Below are 26,224 nucleotides of genomic sequence, written 5' to 3'. Positions count from 1 at the left end.
ATAGGCAGGGCCCTCCTCTTAGCAAACCGCAGTGAAATGGGCAGAGCTGGCAAGTCAACAGCTGCTGGTGGAAGGAAGTCAAACTTCCTGGCAGGAGAAACAGAGGCGACTGGCTGGTTGTGATGGAATCAGAGGCACAGGCGGGCAGAAGGAAAACAGAAGCTGAGCCAAGTTTCCCAGCACATGCCGAGTTTCACACACAGACGCACACTCGAGCACTTGCAAAAATAATAAGCGATGAAAATAGGCAGTCCAAAAACATGAACATGATTTTCAGTTGCCGTTCCGGATTCTACCTTTCCAGGAGAGAGAAGAGTCTTCCATTCCTTCCTTTGAGTTTTCAAGGGAGAGTGGGCAAGATGAGCTTTGCAAGAGCTGAGCTGCTGAACAAAAAGTAGAGCACCTTGCAAGAGCTCAGCTGCAAGAAATCTGAGGATGTCTCTCATGTCCCCTCTCATTCTCCTCTTCTGCAGCCTAAACACCCCCAGCTCCTTCAACTGTTCCTCATAAGGCTTGATTTCCAGGCCTGTTTTCATCCTGGTCGCTCACCTCTGCCTATCTCCCAGCTTGGTCAATATCCTTTCTAAACTGTGGTGACCTGCCCAAAACTGGATACAGTCCTCCAGGTGGGATCTGATCATGTACATCTCTCTTCTCTCTTCTCTCTCTCTCTCTCTCTCTCTCTCTCTCTCTCTCTCTCTCTCTCTCTCTAAATGTTTTATTGAATTCCAAAAGAAAGTGAACAGAAAATAATAATATACATTTTCACAAAATTATCTTCTTTTCATCATAAATAGCTTCTATGATGACTTCCCGTCACCCCATCATGGGTCCTAAATACTGATTTAACAGCCCAAATCAATCTCCATTATCTTATTTTCCTAGGATTTTCTACATTTCTGCAGATGTCGCTCCAGACATGCCAATGAATTCATATTTTTACAATGCTCACTGATATTTTTTCTATACGTGTCCCATTCTCTCCTAAATGTTTGTTCCGTGTGGTCTCTAATTTCCCCCGTCATTTGTGCCAACTCTGCATACTCCAGCAGTTTTGCTTGCCACTCCAGTTTGGTTGGGATTGAGTCTTCCTTCCAGTTTCTGGCTATTTACATTTTTGCTGCAACTGCCTATGCTCATTATCCCCAATAGGAAGGCTTCTGTTTTTTGTTTTTGTTTGCAAAGGAGATCTTAAATATATTTTTAAGTTTATTCTTTATTATATCCCAAAATTCCTTTACTTTTCTACACTTCCACCACATATGTAACATTGTGCCTTCCGCCTCTCCACATCTCTCTTCTCATAGGTAAGGCCATATTATGTTCTCTCCTAGAGCTTAAGGAATGCAGCTGATACCTTTATAGCAGGTTGAGTTTCCTTCGTATACATCACAGACATATCCCAAGTTGCTAGAAAGTCCACCAGCTCATTTCCCCTTTGCTCGCCTTCTATTAAAATTCTATCAATTTCTCTGCTGTGGCAACATGCCCTAATCGTTGAAGCTAGGCATCCAAGTTTAACACCTCAGCCATTTTCCAGTTCTGCTTCTATAAAAATGGGATTGTGTTCAGGAGAGGCTGGGATTTACTTGCCTCCAGTAAAGTATGGAAGGAGCCCAGAAATATGGGGAAGACTAATGTACCAGTCGCAGAGAAGATGCCTTGCATGTAGAAGGTCCCAGCATCTTTAGTGAAAGGCTCAGCTCGAAGGACATATGCCCGAGATCCTGGGGAGCAGCTGCCAGTCAAAGTACAAGGTCAAACTGTTCTGGTTCAATAAAAGGAACTTTCCTGTGAAATAATAATAATAATAATAATAATAATAATAATTAATAAATAAATAAATTGATTATTTATACTCCGCCCATCTGGCTGGGTTTCCCCAGCCACTCTGGGCGGCTTCCAACAGAAAAATGAAATAAAAAATAATCTATTAAACATTAAAAGCCTCCCTAAACAGGGCTGCCTTCAGATGTCTTCTAAAAATCTGGTAGCTGCTTTTCTCTTTGACATCTGATGGGAGGGCGTTCCACAGGGCGGGCGCCACCATCTAAAAAGTTCCTTAAAAGTGTTTCCAGAGTTGACATTTGTCTGGAAGTGTTGTTTTCCACAAGTCCTTATCACCTGTTTACTTGAAGAAGAGGAAAATGTATTCTACAGCCACCAAGAAAGCCAGGGTTCTATCCAATGTTAGTCATACTTAGAGCAGACCCATTTAAATTAATGCCTATGATCAGGGGCGTAGCAAGGGGGGGAGCGGAGGGGGCGGTCCGCTCCCAGCTCCGTCTTTTGGGGGTCAGCGCGAACGCCGGTGGCAGCACCCTGCTACGTAGCGTGCATGTGCAGCATAGCTACATAGCGACGCATACGCCATACGTAGCAACGCTGCGCATGCGCGCTACGTAGCGACGCTCTGCCCCCAGGTGTGCGTCATGTTTGCCGCTTCGGGTGCCCAAGTGGCTTCCTACACCAGTGCCATTTATTTCAGGGGATCTACTCTAAGTAGATCTTAACTGGAGACCACCCACTCTTCCTACTTCATACATTCCACGGCTGAGTCCAGACTTATAAAAAGCTGAGCTCAAATGCAGCTCTGTCTCCAAGCTTTCCTTTCGTTAATGCTTGTTTCCTTGGACATAGATTCCACTGCATCTCACAGGTTGTGCAGGGTTTCAGCTGGAGAAACTTATTTCTGATCTGTGTTGCTTTCTCTGCTTCCTAGCTCCTTTTCACCTTAATTGTTGCAATGAGGACTGCAAGCTTGACATCTAAAGCCGACTGAAATCCACAGTGACTTTGGAAGAGCATGCGAGTTACGTGCCACCCTATGATTCACCCCTAATTTAGGAAAACCCACCAAAGCAGGCTTAAACCAAACAATGTCTTGTGTATATTTAAACAAGATAACAGCTTCCAGACCTAGTCTCCAGCATGGCTTCCCTGATCCACATTCATCCAGAAAAAATGCAACGTGCATGGATTAGAAGCTCAAGATAGGGTCAGGTCTCCGGCCTACGTGCCATGTGGAGTCCTGTCATCAGCTTCAGTTTGCTCAGCAAATCCATCAAATCTTGGGTACAGTATCCCTGATCATGTACAGAGTGCCCTCTCCAACAAGCTCCTCCTTTTTTTCTTTTTTAACTCTGCATTTAACAACCTAATACTGTACTGTATTCTCCTTAGTGCTATCAGTGTTGCAGCTTCAATTACAGTGGTACCTTGGTTTATGAACACAATTGGTTCCGGAAGTCTGTTCATAAACCGAAGCGAACTTTCCCATTGAAAGTAATGGAAAGTGGATTAATCCGTTCCAGGCGGGTCCGCGGCGTTCGTAAACCGAAAATTTGTAAACCGAGGTGTTCGTAAACCGAGGCTCCACTGTACTCTTAGACCACCCACTGCCTCTGGTTTCTGAGGCTACTAAGCTACAAATGCTCATCATTTTGCAAAATGTAGAGAAAACAGCAGCAGATATTCCATCTCCCACTGACTTTACCTTGCTGTGTCCTGCAGCTCTTCCAGGAGGGTGATGTTTTGACCAGGTTATATTATAAGAAAGCATTAAATATATAAATTAAATGTTCATAAATTTACAAGGCAAACACATACATAAGTATATAACCACACGTCTGAAACAGGGCAGGAAAGCAGTCCTGAAGCTAATTTGACTTTCCCAATGACCTCAAGTATTCCTCTGCAGTAATGGAGGCAAATGGGGAAAGCCTCCCCATTGTCTCTATGCTCACGAATCCTGTCTTAAGGGTGCATCTGCGTTTGAATAGAGTGAGCCTGTGACCTGGATTCAGGGAACTAAAGTATTAACCATCACAAAAGAGTAATTTCTTTGTTCCCGAAAGGGGACAATGACAATAAAGATTATCTTATCCAGACTGCCCAGGTAATGCAATCAGTGACCATTATCAGGTATCCTGGGTTTAGGATTTTGCTGTAGACTGCCCCTTCTGTAATGCATGTATGATGTATTGGGGGGGGGGGTGGCCTTAAGCTTACAGGGTGGCAATTTCAAAAAGTCTATATAAGGGCTTGCACACCATTGTCCTAGGTTCCTCCTCCCTCTTGCATGCAGTGAGCGGGGGACCCTGTTGCAACAGTTTAATAAAGATCGGGCTTACTAGCTGCTTTGCTTCTCAATATTCTCTGGTTGGCATATGTTATTTTCTCCTACCATTAGGGAACTCACTTTAGGGGACTCTATGCAAGCTCTTGGATACCCCATCAGGGGGAAAAGAGCAGATTTTGTTTACAACATTTACATCCAGCTATCAATCTGATTAGCAAACCGGGTAAAATGAAGATCAGAGGCACCAGATGAAATGGCTGAGTCTGACAACCAGGAGAGAGAAAAACAGGAGGAAACAGCTATAGAATTATATGCTGCTAATTAACAAATTAGAACTAGTAGGAATGTTCTCGCCTTCCCAAGGGACATGCAGCCAGTCAGAGCCTCTAAACCCCTTCCTTCTCTGGGGAAAAGAGATTAGTGTTATTCGTTTTCTGCCTTGCTGTACCAACTAGGAAATGGTCTTCAACTATGATAGCCTTCTTCTAGCATCTGAAGGGCTGCCACGTGAACAATGGAGCGAGCTTTTTTCCTGCTGCTTCAGAGGGGCAGACTTGAAGCGATGGATTCAAATGGCAATAAAAGAGATTGCCCGATTTCCACTGCTACATACGCCATTGTGTGTAAAGCCTAATAATAATAATAATAATAATAATAATAATAATAATAATAATAATAATAATTTATTATTTGTACCCCGCCCATCTGGCTGGGTTTCCCCAGCCACTCCGGGCGGCTTCCAACAAAATAAAATAAAATAAATGTGCACAAGTTGCGGACTTACTTGTACTTGAAAATTATTATTATTAATAATAATAGTAATATTCCTCCAGACTGGCACAGGCAGGCCATTTCAAGGAGGAGCCTTTGGCTGTGTGCAGTGTGTGTTTGTGTGTGACCTTCTGGAAGGCCCCAGCGCAGCTCTGGAGAGAGAGCGAGTTTGCTGCTGAGCTTTGGCAGGCTGCACGAAATGAGCATGAGTAATTGCATGTCTGAGGCACTGGCTCATCGAAAGGGATGTGATATGGCCAGCCCTCCCTACACACAGAGAGGCTTTTCCCACCGGGACAAAACAGAGCAACCCTGACGGTTGTTGCTGCAGTGGGTTTTGGGCTGATGGAGAGATGGGCCACGATAGGGCGGCAGAGATGGAGAGTGTCTCTCATTTCATCCTCCCCTTAACAGCTCTGACGGATGCACATCCAGGAAGAAGGAGAGCGTGCCTCTGAGAGCATGCAGAATGCCCTTTGCAAGGGCTGGCGGTGAGTCGGTAATGGTCAGGTACAGAGAGCTTCCGCACGGAGGTTTGGCAGCAGCATGGGACTCCCCGCCAAAGGCTATAAATCTTCCACAAAGACTGCTGTTTGTTCTCGGAATGTGATCCAGGGCAGTGCTTAATTTAAGAGGAAAATCAGAATGGCTTATTTAGTCTAACAGGCTGCAATCACTCTGCGGTAAACAGCAGGCGCTTTCAACATGCTCAGAGGCACCTAATGGCATATTCCTTTATGCACACGTGCGTTTTAAAGAAGGGGTGTGGCCAAAGATGGGGAGGGATGGAGCTAAAGAGGGCCTGGTTGAAGGAGCAAGGGTGGGCTTATCAGAATACAGGGGTCACATCGATACTACTGTATATGTTTAAAACACATGGGTTTCCACCAAAAAATGTTTGCAACTGTAGCTTACCCCTCACAGGCGCTACAGTTCCCAGCACCCTTAACAAACAACAGTTTCAAGGAATCTCGGAGAGGGGGTGCTTTAAAAGGACAGTAAGGAAGTGAGCGAGGTTCTGCTTTATGCCGTCTTCAATCAACATGCCTAAGTGCTTATGTGCAGTGTGGTGTAGTGGTTAGAGTGTGGGGCTAGGACCTGGGAGAGTAGGGTTCAAATCCCAACTTGTTTTGCCATGAAGCTCACAGGTTGCCTTAGGCAAGTCACTGCCTCTCACTTACCTCACGGGGATGTTGTTGTGGGGAATAAATGAGGAGGGATTCAAAGTCAAGTGGAGATTTGAACCCTTGTCTCCTAGGTCCTAGTCCAACACTCTGAGCACTACGAAGCAATCCCTCTCTCTCAAATACAGTAAAACACTTTCTCTTTCCATTTTCCTGAAACAAAAGGGAATGGGCTGCTAGACATTTTGTTGCCTGAGGCGGAAGAGCTAATTTTTTATGGTTATTGATTGTTTTCAATGTTGTTTTGATTATAGAATCGTAGAGTTGGAAGGGATCCTGAGGATCATCTAGTCCAACCCCCTGCAATGCAGAGATATGCAGCTGTCCCATACAGGGATCAAACCTGCAACCTTGGCATTATCACAACATTGTAATTCGCCCTGGGACCTTATGGTGAAATAATAACATACTGTAATAAAATAATGATAATGATAAGTGGCTCTCTCTCTCTCAACTGCCCCCTCAAGCCAAGATCCTTGGCCCCAAGGCCTGTCAAGTTATTATTTCGGCTGAAATCCCCACAGGCACTTTCCCCTCTCCTCGGCAATAAAAATTCAAGTGCACTAATAATCTCCATTGAGAACCATTTGCTGCCTTTCCACGAGCTACGAACTCGGCTGCTTGAAGTGGCAGGGCTTGACTCGGCCTCTAGATAGGCCCATAGCTGCCAAGTTATCCCTTTTTTACAGGGATTTTCCCGTATGCTGAATAGGCTTCCTCGCGAGAAAAGCGAAAACTTGGCAGCTATGGATAGGCCCGGTCCTGGGACCAGGTCAGAGGCAGCTGCCCACATTCCTGGAAGAGGTCCTGACTGAGGGACCCCCACTCCCCACGCCTTGGCACAATGTGGAGCCATTTTGGGCTGGACTGCCTTGGGCCAAGGGTTATGATGAGGACATCTCGGAAACGGGACCTCAGGGGAGAGCGGCTTGGGCCGCCATCAGCTACCTCTATCCCAAGCCCTCCTGGCCGACTGCTGCTTCTCCTGCTCTCACAGAGAGGGAGAGGAAAGTTTGGCCATGTGGAGTACCGTGGCTTAAGCCAGGCCACCTGGGAATCCCTTTTAAGAGCCCTGTCCACCTGGGGCAATTGCCTCTGTATGCGAAAAACGTCTCACGTATGGACCCTTTTTATGACTGCAAAAAGGGGGGGGGAGACTGCAGTTTAGGATGTGGGAAGGCCTTTGGGGTCCAGTTCCTCTCCAGCGAGTCACAAATGGCCAGCTGTGAAGGAGACAAGCGAATAGCGTTTTTTTTTCTTGGAGCGGGAGCCCCTCCATTTTGAGTCGGGCAGCAGAAATGCGGAGAATGATGTCTCTCTTTGGGTGCTCCCTGGCAGGCCCTTCAAACAGGAATGTTTTGTGTGGGGTGTGCACAGGGCAGAGGGTGGCGAGCTCACACTCTGCCCCTGTCAGTCTTCCACTACCCAAACACACACACACACACAAACAGAGAGAGAGAAGGCCTTGGCCTGGCAAGCAGTGCCCTGCGAAAGGGCTGAGCTAGCAGGGAAAGCGATGCTCTCTCGCATGACAGCTGCACACCACGCCAGGCACATTCCAACAAAGGAGGACATTCGCACGCGGGCAGGCCCCAGAAATAGCCCCCTCCGCGCTTCATAAATAAGCCCGGTGGGTTATAAAACCGGGGCGGCGGGAGGGGGCCTTTCCATGTTCTCCTAGGATCAGAATTGCAAAATAACAATAAAAATAACCCACTTCCTGGTCCATAGAATTGTAAGGGACCCCCAGAGGTCATCCACTCCAACCCTGTGTGATGTAGGAATCCCAGCTAAAGAATCCTTGACAGATGGGCATCCAGCCTCTGCTTAAAAACTTCCAATGAAGGAGATTCCACCACCTTCCCAGGTTGTGGAATGGCTCCTACTCTCTCTTTTATATATATATATATATATATTTATTAAGTTTTTTTATATATAAAACATAGTGATTTCCGGCATTAAAATACAGAGTTCTTTCAAGCTCTTAGACCTCCTTCCCTCCCTCCAGGGGTTCCATCTTTACGATTAAATTTACCGCATCTTTTACCCTTATCTAGTTATTAAAGGTAAAGGTAAAGGGACCCCTGACCATTAGGTCCAGTCGTGACCGACTCTGGGGTTGCGCGCTCATCTCGCATTATTGGCCGAGGGAGCCGGCATATAGCTTCCAGGTCATGTGGCCAGCATGACAAAGCCAATTCTGGCGAACCAGAGCAGCACACGGAAATGCCGTTTACCTTCCCGCTGTAGCCGTTCCTATTTATCTACTTGCATTTTGACGTGCTTTCGAACTGCTAGGTTGGCAGCAGGAGCTGGGACCGAGCAACGGGAGTTCACCCCATCGCAGGGATTCGAACCGCTGACCTTCTGATCAGCAAGCCCTAGGCTCTGTGGTTTAACCCACAGCGCCACCTGGGTCCCTATCTAGTTATTATATACCCATAATTACCATTAAAACAATTCCACATTACAAGTCTTTACATCCCTGCCAAATATTTTAACTGCTTACAGTGGTCTTTTATATAAGTTACAAATTTACTCCAGTCTTTAGAAAATACTTGATCTTCCTGGTTTCGAATCTTCCCCGTCAGTTCCGCCATTTCCACAAATTCCATCAATTTCATCTGCCATTCTTCTTTTGTTGGTATTTCTCCTTCCTTCCATCTCTGGGCTACCGTAGTAGCATTCTCGCTGCCATTGTTGCGTACATAAGATGTCTTTTATCTTCTTTCAGAAACTCTTCACCTATAATACTTAGTAAAAAGGCTTCTGGTTTTTTAACAAATGTATTTTTAAACATTTTCTTTAGCTCATTATATATCATTTCCCAGAAAGCCTTTACCAATGTACATGTCCACCACATGTGATAAAAAGTTCCCGCTTTCTCTTTACATTTCCTACACAGATTAGAACTTGTTTTGTACATTTTAGCAATTTTACTTGGTGTTAGATACCAACGATACATCATTTTCAGGGATGGCTCTTACGCTCAGTAAGTTCTTATTAATGTTTAGTTGGGCCCTCACTCCTGGTCATTATGGAACTTCCATACATTTGAAAACTGTCCTTCCTTCCGGATTTCACAAATACACCTGAGCCCCATGGGCTTGTTTGCACCTTTGTGGGCCAGGAGTTCCCGTGGCTAGCTTGCAAGGGATGTTAGCAGAGAGCGTCTTGCACAGCAGCAGTTGTTGAGCCTTACCTCCTTCCTCCTGTTTATGCCCATTTTACAGACAGATGAACTGAGGCGGAAAGAGGGAAAGAGGGTCGGACTGGTGAGCGCTACCCACCAGAGAGTTTGCATGGCCGGCGGTGGGAATCATTGGCTCTTGGGTGCCTTTTGGATAAAACCAAATGTGGCAGCTGCCTTTCAGAAGGCACAGAATCATAGAATCATAGAATTGGAAGGGATCCAAAGGGTCATCTAGCCCAACCCCCTGCAATGTCACACAGCTGCAAAGGAAGGGCGGGGGGAGGGACTATGTCAAAACTAATACTAAGCCAATCAATAGAGTAGGAGAACCTTAATCTCAGGCTTGTCGGTTCGAGCCCCATGTTAGGCAAAAATATTCTTGCATTGCAGGGGGTTGGACTAGATGACCCTCATGGTCCCTTCCAGCTCTAGAATTCTATGATCCTGGTCGCCTCCATGTGCTTCCCCACATGGGTGGTACTGCCTCCTAGCATCGGGGGATTACCCAGGGCTGTGCTAAAAGGCGGGGGGGGGCACTGGAGGTGTCAACGACATCAGACTTAGGAAAGCTGCTATCACTGGATAAAGCTCAACAATTTTGTTGAATTAATTAAACTAAATAGTTTTAATTGGATTTTGAATAAAGGTGCACTGAATTGGTAATGTTTCGAATTCTATTGTGTTTTATTCCGTAGTGGCTTGTGGAAACCACTATTCTGAATGTTGCCTTTTTACATTGTTGGGGTTTATGGAACCAAGGGGGTGCTGGCCCGAAAAACTTTGGGAGCCACTGATCTAGACTACAACTCTCCTTAGCCCCAGCTGGCCACGGCAACCCGAAACATCTTGAGGGCACCCGGTTGGGAAAGGTGCCCCCCAGAGCAAGCCCAGGGTGTGGCCGATTGCGTTGGGTGATGACTCACTAAGATTCCACCTAAACATTAGGAAGAACTTCCTGACAGTAAGAGCTGTTCGGCAGTGGAATTTGCTACCAAGGAGTGTGGTGGAGTCTCCTTCTTTGGAGGTCTTTAAGCAGAGGCTTGACAGGCATATGTCAAGAATGCTTTGATGGTGTTTCCTGCTTGTCAGGGGGTTGGACTGGATGGCCCTTGTGGTCTCTTCCAACTCTATGAGAAATGCTGCTCCAGCAACACCCTTGCTACCACCAAGCTGTGGCTGATTGGCTGGGAAAGACCCACACCACTAGGCGCCGCTGCCCATGCAGGCCTGCCCTCGACCACATGGGATTGGCAGAAAAGTAGGCTACCCTAAAGGGCACATCCAAGGGGGTTGTTGGGATTCCAGGGGGTAGAGGAAAAAGGCTGAAGTAACCTCTGCCAACCTGAGAAGGGGGCACAGAGTTTCACGTGCTTGGAACTACAACTCCCATCATCCCTGACCATTGGCCATGCTGGGAACTGGATCCACAGAACACATGAAACTGCCTCCTTCCTAGCCTAAGCTGCTTTTCTGCATTCTGCTGCTGATCTGGGTTGTTTTTTTTATTTTATTTTTACAATATAAAGCAAGAACAGCAACTCAAAATACATCACCGGACTAACAACAATAACACGTCGGGCTGGTACAATAAAAGCAGAAGTCTGAGTATACTTTTAAACCTAGAATAAAACCCATTGCTGTCACGGGCGGGATGAATCTTGAAGAGGAATAATGTCATATATTATTGAATCAACCAAATCCATTGATAAGCGGAGGGTGGTGACAGGCCACGTTCTTCCTTATTGACATAGGCAATAAAATAAAAAGCAAACCTCTGCAAATCTAGCCTTTTAAAAATGTCTCTCTTAAACGCGTAAGTGACTTGGAAACTACAACTAATCCAGAATGAGGCAGCTAGACCGGTGACTGGGAGCAGCCGCTGGGACCATATAACACCGGTCCCGAAAGACCTGCACGGGCTCCCAGTACGTTTCTGAGCACAATTCAAAGTTCCCTCAATGTGAGAATTGAAGTTACAGGGAAGCAGACAGAGGGCCTTCCCATCAGATGTCAAGGAGATAAATAACTCTACAACTTTTAGAAGACATCTGAAGGCAGCCGATTATCTGGAAGGTTTTAATGTTCGATGTTTTGTTATGTTTTTATGTGTGTTGAGAGCTGCCCGGAGTGGCTGGAGAAACCCAGCCAGATGGGTGGGGTATAAATATTATTCTTTATTTTAAGAAAACTGCACCCCATGCCTCCATCATTTTGCAGAGATGCAAAAAGGCAGAAAGAGGAAGAAAACGCCGTTTAAAAGGGGGGACATCTCTGGTTGTGGTGCAGTTAGGAGAAGTTTGGACTCTGGTCTTTTTAATGACTTGGCTTGTTTCAAAACAGGCCCTGGCCCCTGTTGCACTGTGGGGAGGGGGGCACCTCCTTGCCATTCTTCTGCGTGGGGCCGCCCACCCTGCAACATTCCTCAGAAAACAGGGACATTTTACTGATGTGGAATAGAATGTCCCAATTTTCTGAGGAATGCCAGACATCTGCCCCAAAGTCCCCAGCTGAACAGCGCCACCAGCAGTCTGTGCTGAGTAGTGGCAGCTGGAGAAGCAGATGCAGTGGGGTGGGGTGGAGGCTGGAGAAATGTTATGGTTCCCCCCCTTTGGACAGCCAGAGCAGAGCTAGGCTCTACATTGCTGCTAGATTGGAGAAGGCAGGCAGGGGCAGGAATCTGCTAAGAGGCTCCCGAATGTGAGAGGGATCACATTGCTGTAGCAACACAGCCCCCGATCTACTCCAGATGTGGCTCCACTGGTGAAATCATGCGAGGCCGGAAATGCCTCACCCCCTGGCTTTCAGCAGCTTATGTCCGGCAAGGGCTTCCCTCTCCTTTCCAGTGTGTACAGCTTGGAGGGAGTGGGGGGGGGGGAGAGAGAGAAAGGTGTGGCAGGTGGGGGAGCCATAGCTAGCCAGAAGATCAGCGACAAATGGATTGTCTCCATTTTACCCCCCGGGCTCAAGCACAGCAGCAGCGCGGCAACCAAGTGGTGTTTCCCTTTGGATGACAGAGGAGGTTCAGAGGGTCTTGGTCATATTAGGAAATCCGCAAGCAGAGGAAAACTGGAAGTAAACAGGCAAACAGTCTGCTTAGGGAAGTTTGGACTCTGGGCTTCAGGGTCTCAGCGGGGAGAGGCCTCCCCAGTTCTGCCAGCTGCTTCTGCCGGATGCTGACTTAGGGACATAGGAGGCTGCTTTATACAGAGCCAAACCATCACTTCACCTAGCCCAGTATTGTCTACACTGACTGGCAGCGAGTCTCCGGGGTTTCAGGCAGGGAGTCTTCTTCCCCGGACCTGCCTGAATATGCTGCTGGTGATTGAACCCGGGACCTTCTGCATGCAGCGCAGTTGCCCTACCTCTGATGCTCTGGGCCAGGCATCCCCAAACTGGGTCCACCAGATGTTTTGGAGGACTACAATTCCCATCTTCCCTGACCACTTGTCCTGTTAGCTAGGGATCATGGGAGTTGTGGGCCAAAACATCTGGAGGGCCGCAGTTTGCCTGCTCTGGGCCATTGTTCTGGCGTGGCAGCAGGGCTTTTGCTGGCCTACCTTACAGGGACGTTGTAAGGATTAATGAGATAATATATATATGAGGCACTCAAAGCATTTTAAAGCACTTTTACAGAGGATATATATTATTAGTTGTTAACAGAGTTTGGAGGTGTTAGAGGAGGGGTAGTGCCTCTGGTGAGGGACACATCATGATCCAAAGAGAGTGGGGCCCTAAGCTATAGCTCGTTTAGCTTATACGTAAATCCGGCATTGCATGCAGGATATCTTCGGGAGAAGAAAAGGCTAAGGCGTAAACCCCACAGAAATCCAGATTGCAGTCTCTTAAGACAGTTGGATGGTGCTTTGAACGCCTTCTCGCGGCAACTCCTGCAGCCAAGCTGGTACCAAAAGCATTGCTCTGCTTTCCTTTGGACCACATCTATGAGGCCGGCAGGGATGGTGCAGCCCAGGACCTCCATCCACACTGCCCCGGCTTGTGCCGTGGGGAGGGCACTTTGGTGCTGCTAATGTCATGGTTTGACTTCACCCAACTCCATTGCCTCATGAGGCGAACAGATAAAGGTAAAGGTAAAGGGACCCCTGACCATTAGGTCCAGTTGTGACCGACTCTGGGGTTGCGCGCGCATCTCGCATTATTGGCCGAGGGAGCCGGCGTATAGCTTCCAGTTCATGTGGCCAGCATGACAAAGCCGCTTCTGGCAAACCAGAGCAGCACATGGAAACGCCGTTTACCTTCCCGCTGTAGCGGTTCCTAATTATCTACTTGCATTTTGATGTGCTTTCGAATTGCTAGGTTGGCAGGAGCTGGGACTGAGCAACGGGAGCTCACCCCGTCACAGGGATTCGAACCACCGACCTTCTGATCAGCAAGCCCTAGGCTCAGTGGTTCAGCCCACAGCGCCACCTGGGTCCCAGATGGCAACCATTAATTAACAGAGTGGGATCTCATTACTTTACTATCGGGCTAATATCAGGGGTTCTTGAGAGGGGGCCCATGGATGGGTTTCAGAGGGAGGGGGTCTGCAGTTTTCATCAAACAGCCCGTGGGCCCCCCAAAAGGCAAAGAGCCACAGGGGTTTATTCGTCTAAGCCTGGGCCCTGTAGACGTGGGTCCGCAGTGACTGATTCATGCGTGGTCTGTTGCCCCAGCAACCAAAGCGTAACATTTTGGAGGAAGCCCGAAAGGGGAAGCCACGATGAGTAAGACCCGTTTGCTTTTCAGAACATGGCAACCCCAGCAGGACGGCGCGCAGGGGGGTGGGGGGGGTATTTGCAGAGCCGGCTTCCGCAACATCCTTCCTAGCGAGTTCTGTTGCCGTGGCGACGGAAGACAAAGAATCCAGATATAATAGCAATAATGTGCCCAGGCAGGCGGGGCGGCCTCCGTGACTCACTGCTGGTCCGGATGCGAGCCTTGCAGAGTCACCAGCTTCATCAACCGTTCCCCGTTGCAGCAGCAAAAGCTCTGAGCCACCCATGCTTAGGCACAGCCTCAGGAATTCCCACCGTAAGGTTGCCTAATAATTTTTTTCGTTTCTGAAGAGAGAGATGCGTCAGGCTTCAAACTCGCACGGAATGCATGTCCTCTGCCCTCAGACATATGGGAACCGCCTGGGGTGACTCAGAGAGGAGAGCAAGGCGCCCTGCACATGCTCAGAGGCACTGTCTTTCTGATAAAAATGCATCAAGGCAAGAAAGAGATAACACGACTGAAGTTTATGTACAGTTCTCTCATGGACATTCCACGATGATGAATATTGGAAGAGCCAGGACAGATTTTTAAAATGTTCCACAAGAAAAAGCTATTTCTGTACGCCACAGCTGTAGCCAGATTAGTAATCGCAATAAATTGGAAAGGAGATAGTATCTCCACTAAACAAGATTGGGATAATCAAGCTATGTGAATTTACAGATTTAGCTAAATTAACGGCTACCATAAGATACCAGACAAATTAGAAACTCAGGCAGGAGTGGCAATGCTTTGAAAAAACACTGGTCTAGGCTAGGGACAATATGGGACGCGGAAGGCACTGTGGGTTAAACCACTGAGACTAGGGCTTGCCTATCAGAAGGTCAGCGGTTTGAATCCCCGCGGCGGGGTGAGCTCCCGTTGTTCGGTCCCAGCTCCTGCCCACCTAGCAGTTCGAAAGCACGTCAAAGTGCAAGTAGATAAATAGGTACCGCTCCAAGCGGGAAGGTAAACGGCGTTTCCGTGTGCTGCTCTGGTTCGCCAGAAGCGGCTTTGTCATGCTGGCCACATGACCTGGAAGCTGTACGCCGGCTCCCTCGGCCAATAACGCAAGATGAACGCCGCAACCCCAGAGTTGGTCACGACTGGACCTAATGGTCAGGGATCCCTTTACCTTTTAGGGACAATATGCTGATATGCACAGACTAAGTATGCAAAGGTTTAACTGGAGTTACTTATTTTAGGCTGGGACGAATCATTATGTATAAGACGCAATGACAATAAGATGATATTATATAAAAAATGTCGAATTAGGATGGAGGGAAGTCACACAGATGTATTCTTGTGTTTATATCATTTCTATTTAATTTAGATTGCTTTCTTTTTTATCGTTTTCTTTCTTTTTTGTATTTTCTTTCTTTTTGTACTTCTTGTAGTTTTCTTTCTTTTCATGGAAAATAAAAAAAAAGATTTTAAAAATGTCCTTCTTCATACAGAGCAGAGTTAACTATGGAACTCACTGCCACAGGAGGCATTGACAGCCAGCAGCTTGGATGGCTTTAAAAGAGGTTGAGATAAATCCATGCAGGGTACGGGTGGCCAATAGCTACTAGCCAGGATGGCTCTGCTCTTGCCTCCACAGTCAGAGGCAGATATGTTTCCAAACACCAGTTACCGGATGCCACAGGAGGGGAGAGGGCTCTTGTGCTTGGATCCTGCTTGCTAATTTCCCATTTGGCCATCTGGCTGGCCACTGTGAGAACAGGATGCTGGACTAGATGGGCCACAGGCCTGATCCTGCAGGGTCTTCTTATGTTCTTACTAAAATCCCAGCCTTTCCACCTCTCAAGTGCCTTGCATGTGCAACATGTCAATGAATCATAGAATTGTAGAGTTGGAAGGGACCCACAGGGTCATCTAGTCCAGCCTCCTGCCATGCAAGAATCACGGGAATCAGGGGAATAAAGCTTTTCTGTCCTGGCTCCCCATGGCAGCAACTTCGTGATCTTTTCAGTGCCAGGACAAAATGTTTCTTCTCTTTGGGCAGTCCAGTCATGCATTCTGCCCTTGTGTGTTTCACGGCTTCAGTTAAAAGTTGTTTTTGACTGCATTTCTTTGTTTTTGATCATTGCTTTGCTATTTTGCTGCTATTGCGTGCATCATCGCCATGCTATCTAACAAACAGTTTTAACATATTTGCAATAAATAGTACTGTACATTTCCACTGAGCCCAGTTTTTCAATGCTCTGCAAGCAGGTTCCAAGCAGGGGCATAAATTAGACAGATCTCCCCCTGAGGGTGATGCAAGGTAAATTACCATATTATAAAAGAGTGCCTCTGAGCATAGCGCAGATCTTTGCGCCATTTTGGAGAGAGCAGCCGGGTGCAATTTCCCTTTCCCAACTTCAGGCTGCGGGAATCTCTCAAAGATTTTGCCAGACGGAACCCAGAGACTCGAAAGTGCCACCCGCCACCCCCATGAAAAGATCCTTCATGCATTAAACCACTTCCTGGCCCAAAAATATCACAAGTATCAGGCCGGGCACTGAGCTATCTTGCCTTTTCAGCCTCTAAACAAGTTCTTTTTTTTTTTTTAAGAGACTTGCTTCTTGATATGTGAAATGCTGAACTGTGACAGATGCAAGGCTCACCTGGTTGCATGTTTTGTGGGCTCTGTAAATTCTATTCCACCTGCAAGTAACATCTTGCACAGCTTATTTCATCACAAGGAAACCTGCGGAGCGGCTCTTGCCAGGAGCACCGGTTGCCCAAAGGGATTCAGATCTCGCCCAATGAACACCCTGCTTCAGCTTCCAGAGCCTGCCTGCACAGAACAGCCTTCCTCTTGCAAAGCTCATCTCCATAGCCCAATTGCCCCTACCTGCATTCCTGCAATCTGGAAAGCTGTTTTGTAACATTAGGAGTGGGGAGGTGGGGAGAGAGAGAGAGGCAAACCACTAAATGCGGCAGAAAGGGTCCCAAAGTGGTAGGGAGGCCCTTTATCCCTTGTTAGAGGCAAGACCACCAACCAAAGCGGCTAAGTTGCCAAACCCTTGCTCCTCTCAAGGGCTGAAGGATGTCCAGCCCAGTCACTTCCCTAACTGGAAGATCTTCTCCTTCCATGAAAACAATCCTGTGGCAGGGAGTGACTCACCCGCAGCGTGTCCAACGGTTTTATTTAGACACCGCAATAACTAGTTCTGCATTTTAGAGGGGGGGGTTGTGGGTAGTGGCAGCAGGGTGGTTTTCAAAGCGGAATTGTTTCTGCGAGAAAATCAAGCCCGTTTGAACATCTGTCCAAGCCTGAGCTACAAAGTCCTGCTGGGGTGGCTGTTCCATCCAGGGGGGGGGTCACTTAGGCTTCCTTCCTTTTCCCCTTTTCAGATCTAGATTAGGAACTCAATCACTCAATTTGCAGGGGACGCTTTGGGAAGTGAGCACCCCAAATTCTTCTCTTGGCTCTCAAGCCGGTTTGTAAGCAACCGGTTCGTTTTGCTGTTGCTTTGTTCCACCTACTGACACTTGCCTCCGCACAGGACATAATGCCAAGAGATCCATTTTCTTTACTTTATTGATTCTTAATTAAAATCTTAACAGGTCTGTTAACAAAATCACAGAAAACAGGTATGAAGCAAAAGAGGGAAAGGGTCAAGAAGGGGTTATTGGGTTGCGGTTTTTATTTTGATTATGTATTTTGTGATTTTACATTTTGATTTAATTCTGTGAACTGCCCTGACACCCCTGGGTATAGGCCGGTATAATAATAATAATAATAATAATAATAATAATAATAATAATAATAATAATAATGCTTTTGAATTATGGTGCTGGAGGAGACTCTTGAGAGTCCCATGGACTGCAAGAAGATCAAACCTATCCATTCTGAAGGAAATCAGCCCTGAGTGCTCACTGGAAGAAGGACAGATCGTGAAGCTGAGGCTCCAATACTTTGGCCACCTCATGAGAAGAGAAGAATCCTTGGAAAAGACCCTGATGTTGGGAAAGATTGAGGGCACAAGGAGACGGGGACGACAGAGGACGAGATGGTTGGACAGCGTTCTCGAAGCTACCAACATGAGTTTGACCAAACTGTGGGAGGCAGTGCAAGACAGGAGTGCCTGGCGTGCTATGGTCCATGGGGTCACGAAGAGTCGGACACGACTAAACGACTAAACAACAACAACAAATAATAATAATAATAATAATAATAATAATAATAATAATAATAATAATACTGTTACATCATGCCACCCCAATTTCTGAGTGGCGAGAGACTCCAGGAGTTCCGGGGCTTGGTTTCCTTGGAATGAGGGTCAGTGGAGATTGTGGTGTCTTTAGGATATATGGTTTTATTTACACATCTTTACAACCTGAGCATATGGGACACGGGTGGCGCTGTGGGTTAAACCACAGAGCCTAGGGCTTGCCAATCAGAAGGTCGATGGTTCGAATCCCTGCGACAGGGTGAGCTCCCATTGCTCGGTCCCTGCTCCTGCCAACCTAGCAGTTCGAAAGCACGTCAAAGTGCAAGTAGATAAATAGGTACCACTCCAGCGGGAAGGTAAACGGCGTTTCCGTGTGCTGCTCTGGTTCGCCAGAAGCGGCTTTGTCATGCTGGCCACATGACCTGGAAGCTGTATGCCAGCTCCCTTAGACAATAACACGAGATGAGCGCCGCAAACCCAGAGTCGGTCACGACTGGACCTAATGGTCAGGGGTCCCTTTACCTTTACAACCTGAGCATAGGACGGAGGGGGTCACAGCGTCAACACACCAACAGATCTTGCTTCTCCTTCAGTCACAGCTTTGGATCCAGCACAGAGCAAACAGGTCTCTGTGTCTCCAGCTTCCAGCCTGCTTTTCCAGATCACATTCACCACACTGGCTGTTGTTCTCCTCCCTAGCAGCTAGATGGGTTGGGTGGGTGGAGGAGACCCATGTACAGGCTTGGAGGGCACCATCACTTAGCTGCATCTCTTGCAACCTCGTCATTCTTATGGGATGCTGATGATGAGGACACTTAAGTGGCCAGTTAAGCCCACTGTCTTCCTAAGAAACTTGTCTGACTTAGTTCAGCAAATCTCCTCTATCAGATTCGAACCCTCCCTGCGTACGGGACCCCGGGATTGGGAAGGCACTCAGGGCATCATCCAAACTGACCCCACAAACCCCCAACAATACATTTCTGCCTTTGGGTGTAGTAGTAGAGAATATAATTCTATAAAATTGAAAACGCCATTAACATGGATAAGCCCTTATTATTGGGGTGGTGGTGGTTTGAGCTGCATTTCCAGCAAACCTTAATTTGTGAAGCTCTGCATGTGTCCCTATTTTATTGTATTATCCACAACCATTTATGGGTGGCGGGGAGACAGATTATGTTCTGCATTATTAACATAAACAATAAAACCACACCAAGACAGAAGGAAATTTGTCCTTTTCTTTTTTTTAACCTCCAGAGGTTCTAAGTTTATACGGTCTTTTTTTCTCTAGCAGGGCTGATTTTCAGGCCTTCATGTGTCAGTAAGAAATATCTTCCCCGGTGAGACCCATTTTCCAGTGGATAAATGCTGCCAGGCTAAAATTAGCAACTGGAGGAGTTTTCTACACCCCCCCCTCCTGCACCTGGCCACCTGCTCCCCTGTCCCATCCCAGCTCCACCCACCTCTCAAAGGTTTTACAGGTGAGCCAAGGCAGGTGTTCAGCTCGCTTGGCCGAGCAGCCCAGTCCTGCAGGATGAGGTCGGTGAGATCCGAACAAGAGAGTGGCGTGGGTGGAGAGATACCAACCCTGTCATTAGGCAGAGAGGTGGCCACATGGGTAGAGAGCGAGAGCGACAAAAACAGCCTCTGGGTCTTCACCCACGGAAGAGATCGCCAAGGGAGATTTGGAGACTCCAAATTTTGGAGTTGGTGGGGCTCCAGGTGCCTCATTTTCCACCTCCTGGTTGCCAGCTCTCTCTCTTTTTTTACTCGTTCTGCTCCTGCGCTTTTAGCAGCCTGTAGCAGCAGGGTGAAGCGGGTGAATTCCCTGTGCTTGGAAAAGCTGCACCGCTTCCTTTCCCGTCTGCCAGGCTGCTGGTAAAAGGTCCAGGAGCAGCTAAACAATTTGGCGGTCTCGTGAAAGGACACGTGAGTTAGATGGTCACAAGAGCTGAGAGGGGATGGTCCTCACTCTCGTTGCCCAGATGGGAAGAGATATTAAATCAGGGGTCAGCAAACTTTTTCAGCAGGGGGCCGGTCCACTGTCTCTTACACCTTTTGGGGGCCGGACTATATTTTGAAAAAAAATATGAACGAATTCCTATGTCCCACAAATAACCCAGAGATGCATTTTAAATAAAAGCACACATTCTACGCATGTAAAAACACCAGGCAGGCCCCACAAATAACCCAGAGATGCGTTTTAAATAAAAGGGCACATTCTACTCATGTAAAAACATACTGATTCCTGGACCATCCGCGGGCCAGATTTAGAAGGCGATTGGGCCGCATCCGGCCCCCGGGCCTTAGTTTGGGGACCCCTGTATTAAATAGTTAAGAGGAAGGGGCTGAAAGGGAAGGCATTTTTTTTGGGGGGGGGGGGAAGGCTGAAACAGGCAGAAGCCAACAGGTGTGGTTCCCCTCACTACCATTACAGGCGGATCTCCCCAGAAAGAAGCTACATTTCTACATTAGAAAGCACAGGAGCTTTGTCAAGGGAAAAAATTGGCAACCGCGATTCTGAGCTGTTGCAGGGAGGGATGGGGGCGATGCCTGCGTGCATAGATCAGATCAGAATCCCGTTTGGGTTTAATATGCTCATTCCAGCGTAAATCCAGGAGTAGTCAAAGTGTTTGCCCTACAATTCCCTTCATTCCTGACCACAGGTTCCCCAGTTCTGGTATATAAAGTCACTAAAGGAGGCCATGAAAATGACACTCTTTCCCTGTTTTGCCTGTTCCCAGCATCTATTACAGAGAGGTAGAATGCCTTTGAATATGGAGGTTCTGTTTAGTTAACAAGAATGCCAAAACTTGTTTCCAACTGTTTTTACTTTATTGCTGATTTTTTTAAAAAATATTTTAAATATTTTAACTGTTTTTTTATTATCTTTTCTCTTCATAAATTCACATTGAGATGTTGTTTCTTCGTTTTTACAACCAAGCAACGTATAAATTTCTTGGAATAAATAAACGAACATCCCTACTGCGTACTATGAATAACCTTGCATCCTGTTTCCAAATGCAGCTAGCTCACAAGCGAGTCATCTCACCCCTGTTGCTTATCCTCAGAAATGTGCTGCTCAAGAAACCGTACTGACAAATTCAGGGTCCCTTCATGACAGTCGCTGCCATGCCCCCTCACAGACACACCCCCTTCTAAGATTACACAACCGCCTAAGATTACACAACCATCTTATTATACAACAATAATAATTGGGGATGCATTGCAACAACCTTGCGTGTTGCCTTTCTGCTAGATCTGCTGTTTTTCTGTGCATGCGGACGGGGAAATGATTTGGAGCACTCCGAGATCTTCTTCCGGAGTCACTTAAGTTGTGTCCTGCTTCAAGCTCCATTGTCCGCAACAGAGCTAATGCACACCCCTGTGTTGAAACTGAAGTGTATTGTGTTTGGAGTGTTCCTAAACGCTTAGCTTTGGAGCAGACAGAACAACTCTCTCTCGGGGTTCTCCCTGGGGACGTTCTCCAGAGTGACCCTAGGAGTCTATCCTCTGTGGACAACTCACCTCGGTTCACTCAGTTGGCTCCTCTCAGCACAAAGGGTGAAGAGGCAGACGTATCGGGGCTGAAAAGCTCCTCTTCTGTCCTGCAATGGGTCTTTAACTTCCTGTGACCCTGGACAGCCACACCGCTCAAGAGGAACATGGATCCGCAACCCCTTAGCTGTTATGGCCAATGCCTCTCTCTCCTTCACCTTCAACTCCTTGAAGCATTTTAACAAGGCCATCTTTAAGACGCTGCAGCAGAAGCTATCGCAGAAGTCAATTTGCTGGAGGATCCAGGAGACATAAAAGCTAGTCCTTCTTCATGGAGGGCATAGTTAAAACTATGGAACTACCTGCCACTGGAGGCAGTGATGGCCATTAACTGGGATGGCTTTAAAAGAGGATTGGACATATTCATGGAGGGAGGGTAACGCTTTCAATGGCTAAAGTCAGTAGAGCATGAGGCTTTTAATCTCAGGGTCATGGATTCAAGCCCCACGTTGGGCAAAAGATTCCTGCATTGCAGGGGGTTGGACTAGATGATCCTCGTGGTCCCTTCCAACTCTACAACTCTATGATTCTGTGGTTCTATGGCTCTGCTCTGTCTCCACGGTTGGAGGCAGCAATGCTTCTGAATACCAGTTTCTGGAAACCAGAGGATGGGAGAAGGCTCTTGTGCTCAGGTTCTCTTTGCAGGTTTCCCATGTGAGAACAGGATGCTGGACTAGATGGGCCACTGGCCGGATCCAGCAGACTCTTCTTACAACCTTATCTTCTTCTACTCACAGGCAGAGAAGAGGGGGAACCAGCAATGGCCAGACGGGCACCACTCCATCCAGCTTGCGACAGAGGCAAGGGGAGGGGAAAGCAAACATACACCTTTCCTATTGCACATGCCGTACAGGGCACAACAGCAGGAAGCAGAGTGTGGCAATCGCAAATGAAATTCGCATTTCAGATGGGCAGAGATGAACCACAGAGTCCTGACCACTGCCTTCTGGGGGCTGGCTCCTTCCTCACTGCCACTGTTCAGCTGGCTGGTTTGAACTGGATGCTTCTCATCAACTGGGGAAATAAAGGCCTGCCAATAGTGCCAAGACTGGGGGCTGGCAGAGGGGGGGGGGAGAGAGAAGTTTGCAAGGGAGGAGGCACCAAGGGAGATGGAAGCAGCAGCTTGTAACTGCCTGGCAAAGATGCCCGTTAAAACACAGGCATTGTTGTTAAACAAAAGGCTTGGGCGAGGCTGGGAGGTGCCCTGGGGAGGTGCCATAAGCTGCCACTTCCCCAGAGGTCAGGGAGCTTTTGTCCCTCTCTCGAAACACACTCTTATGCACTCAGGTGCATCCAATAAAATGGAAGGCTGGAACGTTCAGGGAAGTCCTTCTCCATGCAGCACATAATTAAACCGTGGAACTCCCTCCCACAAGATGTATGAAGAAAGCTTGCTGTATTTGGGACCGGTTTTAGAGGAAAGCGGAGGAAGAGCGGGCAGGATAGAAGTTTGTAAAATTATGCCTGGCCTGGAGACAGTGGACAGATAAAAGTTTTTCTCCTCTCGTATTTTCCCCCCACACGGTGCACAGTTAAACTATGGAACTCCCTCCCTCAGGAGGCAGGGGTGGCCACCAGCTTGGATGGCTTTAAAAGAAGATTAGACAAATTCAAAGCCTATTAGTCGCTGTGTTCTCTACTCATCCGCCACAGTTAGAGGCTTCTGAATACCAGTTGCTAGAAGCCTCAGGCAGGGAGATGGCTCTTGTGCTCAGGTCCTGCTTGTGGGTTTCCCAAAGGTATTTGGTTGGCCACTGAGAACAGGATGCTGGACACAATGGGCCACTGGCCTGATCCCTCGGAGTTCTTCTGACGTTGTTAAGAACTTCCTTTTGTCTTTCCTGAGGCTTCTGCCCAATCAATGTGCTTGGATGGCCCCTGATTTACAAGAGAGGGAAACATCTCTCCAGCCCAGGGATGGGGAACCTTTCCCTTCTGAGCAGCAGGAGCCTTCCAGGGGCCACCACCAACGAGGCTACGTTCCAGCAAAGAACAGGGGAGTTAGACACATAGCAACTTCAAAGGAGGAATAAGGGTCTTGTACAAACTGGCACTTCAGCTGTGAAGTGAGACTTCACTCATCCCCTTCTCCATTCACCTTCTGCGTTGCCAACTTTCCAGCTTAGGCAAGATTTTGAGATGTCAAAGTAACATCCTTTTCTGCCGCTGTTTTCAATCTGATGTTCCTGTTTTTCATTTGCACTTGTTCTTAGTTGCTTGCTGTTGTTTTTAATCATGATTTTTTTTTTTAAAAAAAAAGGTTTTGCAATGGAGAAGAGTAAAGGAAAAATATCTGACTTTGCGAAGAAATAAAGCAGGTGGTGTCCTTTGCAAAGGAAGAGTCTTATTTTCACTCCCGGTCTTCACTGTCCTTTGAGCTATTTTGGTTCCCATTTCAGAGGCGGATAACTGAGGCTGAGAAAAGGCACTCAAGGCCTTCATATAGGATTACAGAATTGCAGAGGTGGAAGGGGTCCCCAAGGGTCATGTAGTCCAACCCCGTCATGCAGGAATCACAGCCTAAGAACCCCTGGCAGGTGACCCCCAAACCTCTGCTGGAAAACTTCCAAGGAAGAAGAGCCCACCATCTTCTGAGGTGTGAATGTACCTGTGGCAGCGAGGGGGGACCTGACCGCCACCAAACCACAGCAGTTTTCAGTTTAGGGACTAGCGTGGCTTCTCACCACGAGACTTCTCTGAGCTGGAGAGGGTTGGGTCAAGAAGCAGAGGGGCCCTGAGTGCCGAGGAGCAGATTCAAAGCTGCGCTTTCTCTTCCTCTCCTCTGGCTGCCCTTTGTCCAAGCTCTCTGGCCGGAGCCTTCGCCACTTCCCAAGGAAAACACACACACTCAGCGGGGCTTGTATTCCAGGCCTGCATTCCTCTTCTGCTGCTCAAAGCCAGATGCCTGCAGGAATCTATGCCAGACCCTAGCCTTCGCTCCCCATAAACTGAACTCAGCCTCCCTCCGCCCGGGTGCTGCCTTCCACCCCACCCCCCTCTTCCAATAGGGAAGGAGTTGTAAATAATCTTATTTCAAAGCCCTGGCAGAGCTAAATAAATCTTCCCCTTGTCCGGGTTGAGAGAGCAAGTTGCTAGCGGAGGTTTGGATTACTGGAATCTCGTAGTGGGTGAAGCTTTTCCAGGCACGATGGGGAAGCCTCTTCCCTGGCTTAACATTAGTTAAAAAGGCAGAGGGGTCGTCTGAGCCAGAAAAAGAGGTGGCAACCGTTTATTGTGACAGGACACAGGACGTACTACTTTATGGGACGTGCCATTTAACTTATTTATTTATAAAATGATTTGTATACCACTATATCATCTAAAAAAAACACAAACACCTGAAGTGGTTAATGGGAATAAAAACCTTTGGAACTCACCGCCACATGATGTGGCTTAGGATTGATTGGGCAGATTCAAGGAGGGGAGAGTCTTCCAAAGCATATTAGCCGACGGGAGCCTCCACTTCCAGGTGCAGTATACCTTTGAGTCTTACATTGCTGGCGGCAAACAGGAGGGGAGGGGTGGTCACTTCCGCTCTCTGCTTCGTAAGCTCTTTGGTTGAACGTGCAGTGAAACTTAATGGACCCTAGACGTTGGGAGGGAGCAGGGCAATTTGCTCAGTGATGATGGGAACTCTGCGCATGCTCATAACTTCTCCAAATACTGGAGGGCCTGAAGCCTCCACACAGCTCTGGGCAGCTGGGAGCTGCAATTGGCTGGCGCTGACCCGAGGAAGAGCAGAATTGGAGAATTGCAGAGTTGCAGCCGCCCAGGGCCTTGCGAGGAAGCAAGCGGGGTGGGGTGGGGGGATTGGGGAAGAGAGCAGCTCACATGCTCTGCCCTTCTCCAAAAATCTTGTGCCTGGATGAGTCACTGCCGAGAGAGCCTGATCTCTCACACACAAGAACGGCGCTTGGGTGGGGCTGCGGTTCAGCAGAGGAAAAATGGATGCCAGATGTCCTGGCCGGAGGCCAAGGCTCCCTCCCCTTCCCCACAGCTGGGGTCCATCTTGAAGCCCCGATGGCTGTCGGATCAGCGCAAAGAAATGGAATGGAGGAGAGGGCCTTGGGTTCTAACTCCACCATCCCCGGATTTTAGGGGTTGTTGAGGTTTTTCTTTTTACACACTCACACACATTGAACTTCCCTCAACAGCCCTATCAAAGAACTCTGGACCCAGGCCCAGATTCCAGAAGCAGCCACAGAATTTATTGCAGCAAGTTGTTAAAAAACGAGAGAAGGGAATTGTTGATCCAGCCGTGCCCCGGCCCTCCCCCACCCCCAAAATATTTGCTGCTGCTCTTTCTCAACCCCCCCGCCCCGCCCCGCACTCCACCACCCCATAATTTTCCATTCCCTCCCCCATCAGAGGATAATTCCGCAGCAAGCCAACAAACAAAACTGGAACATAAAATTACGCAGTTTCACTTGCTCTTAGCCCCAAGTCCGCATCTCTTATTTTTGTTGTTAAAATATGTGTGGTTCATACAGAAAGACGCTTAAGAAAAAAACAAACCCAGAGGAAA

General features: G+C 47.8%; 2 long non-coding RNA genes across 2 annotated transcripts; one reads left to right on the top strand and one right to left on the bottom strand.

Moving 5' to 3' along the window:
* Positions 1-1,200: 1,200 nt before the first annotated feature.
* On the bottom strand, positions 1,201-25,943 carry LOC148683125 (uncharacterized). The gene is made up of 2 exons (XR_015947445.1): positions 21,670-25,943; positions 1,201-1,791 (listed from the first exon to the last, which is right to left on the bottom strand). It is a non-coding gene; the product is annotated as an uncharacterized LOC148683125 (long non-coding RNA).
* Positions 5,049-6,471, top strand: LOC148683126 (uncharacterized). Its single transcript, XR_015947402.1, has 2 exons — positions 5,049-5,343; positions 6,291-6,471. It is a non-coding gene; the product is annotated as an uncharacterized LOC148683126 (long non-coding RNA).
* Positions 25,944-26,224: the final 281 nt, after the last annotated feature.

This window comes from Zootoca vivipara, chromosome 16 (genome assembly GCF_965207765.1).
Source record: "Zootoca vivipara chromosome 16, rZooViv2.hap1.1, whole genome shotgun sequence".
Lineage (NCBI taxonomy): Eukaryota > Metazoa > Chordata > Lepidosauria > Squamata > Lacertidae > Zootoca > Zootoca vivipara.
Note: the sequence above shows the minus strand (reverse complement) of the source record. Positions and strands in the feature narration are given on the sequence as shown.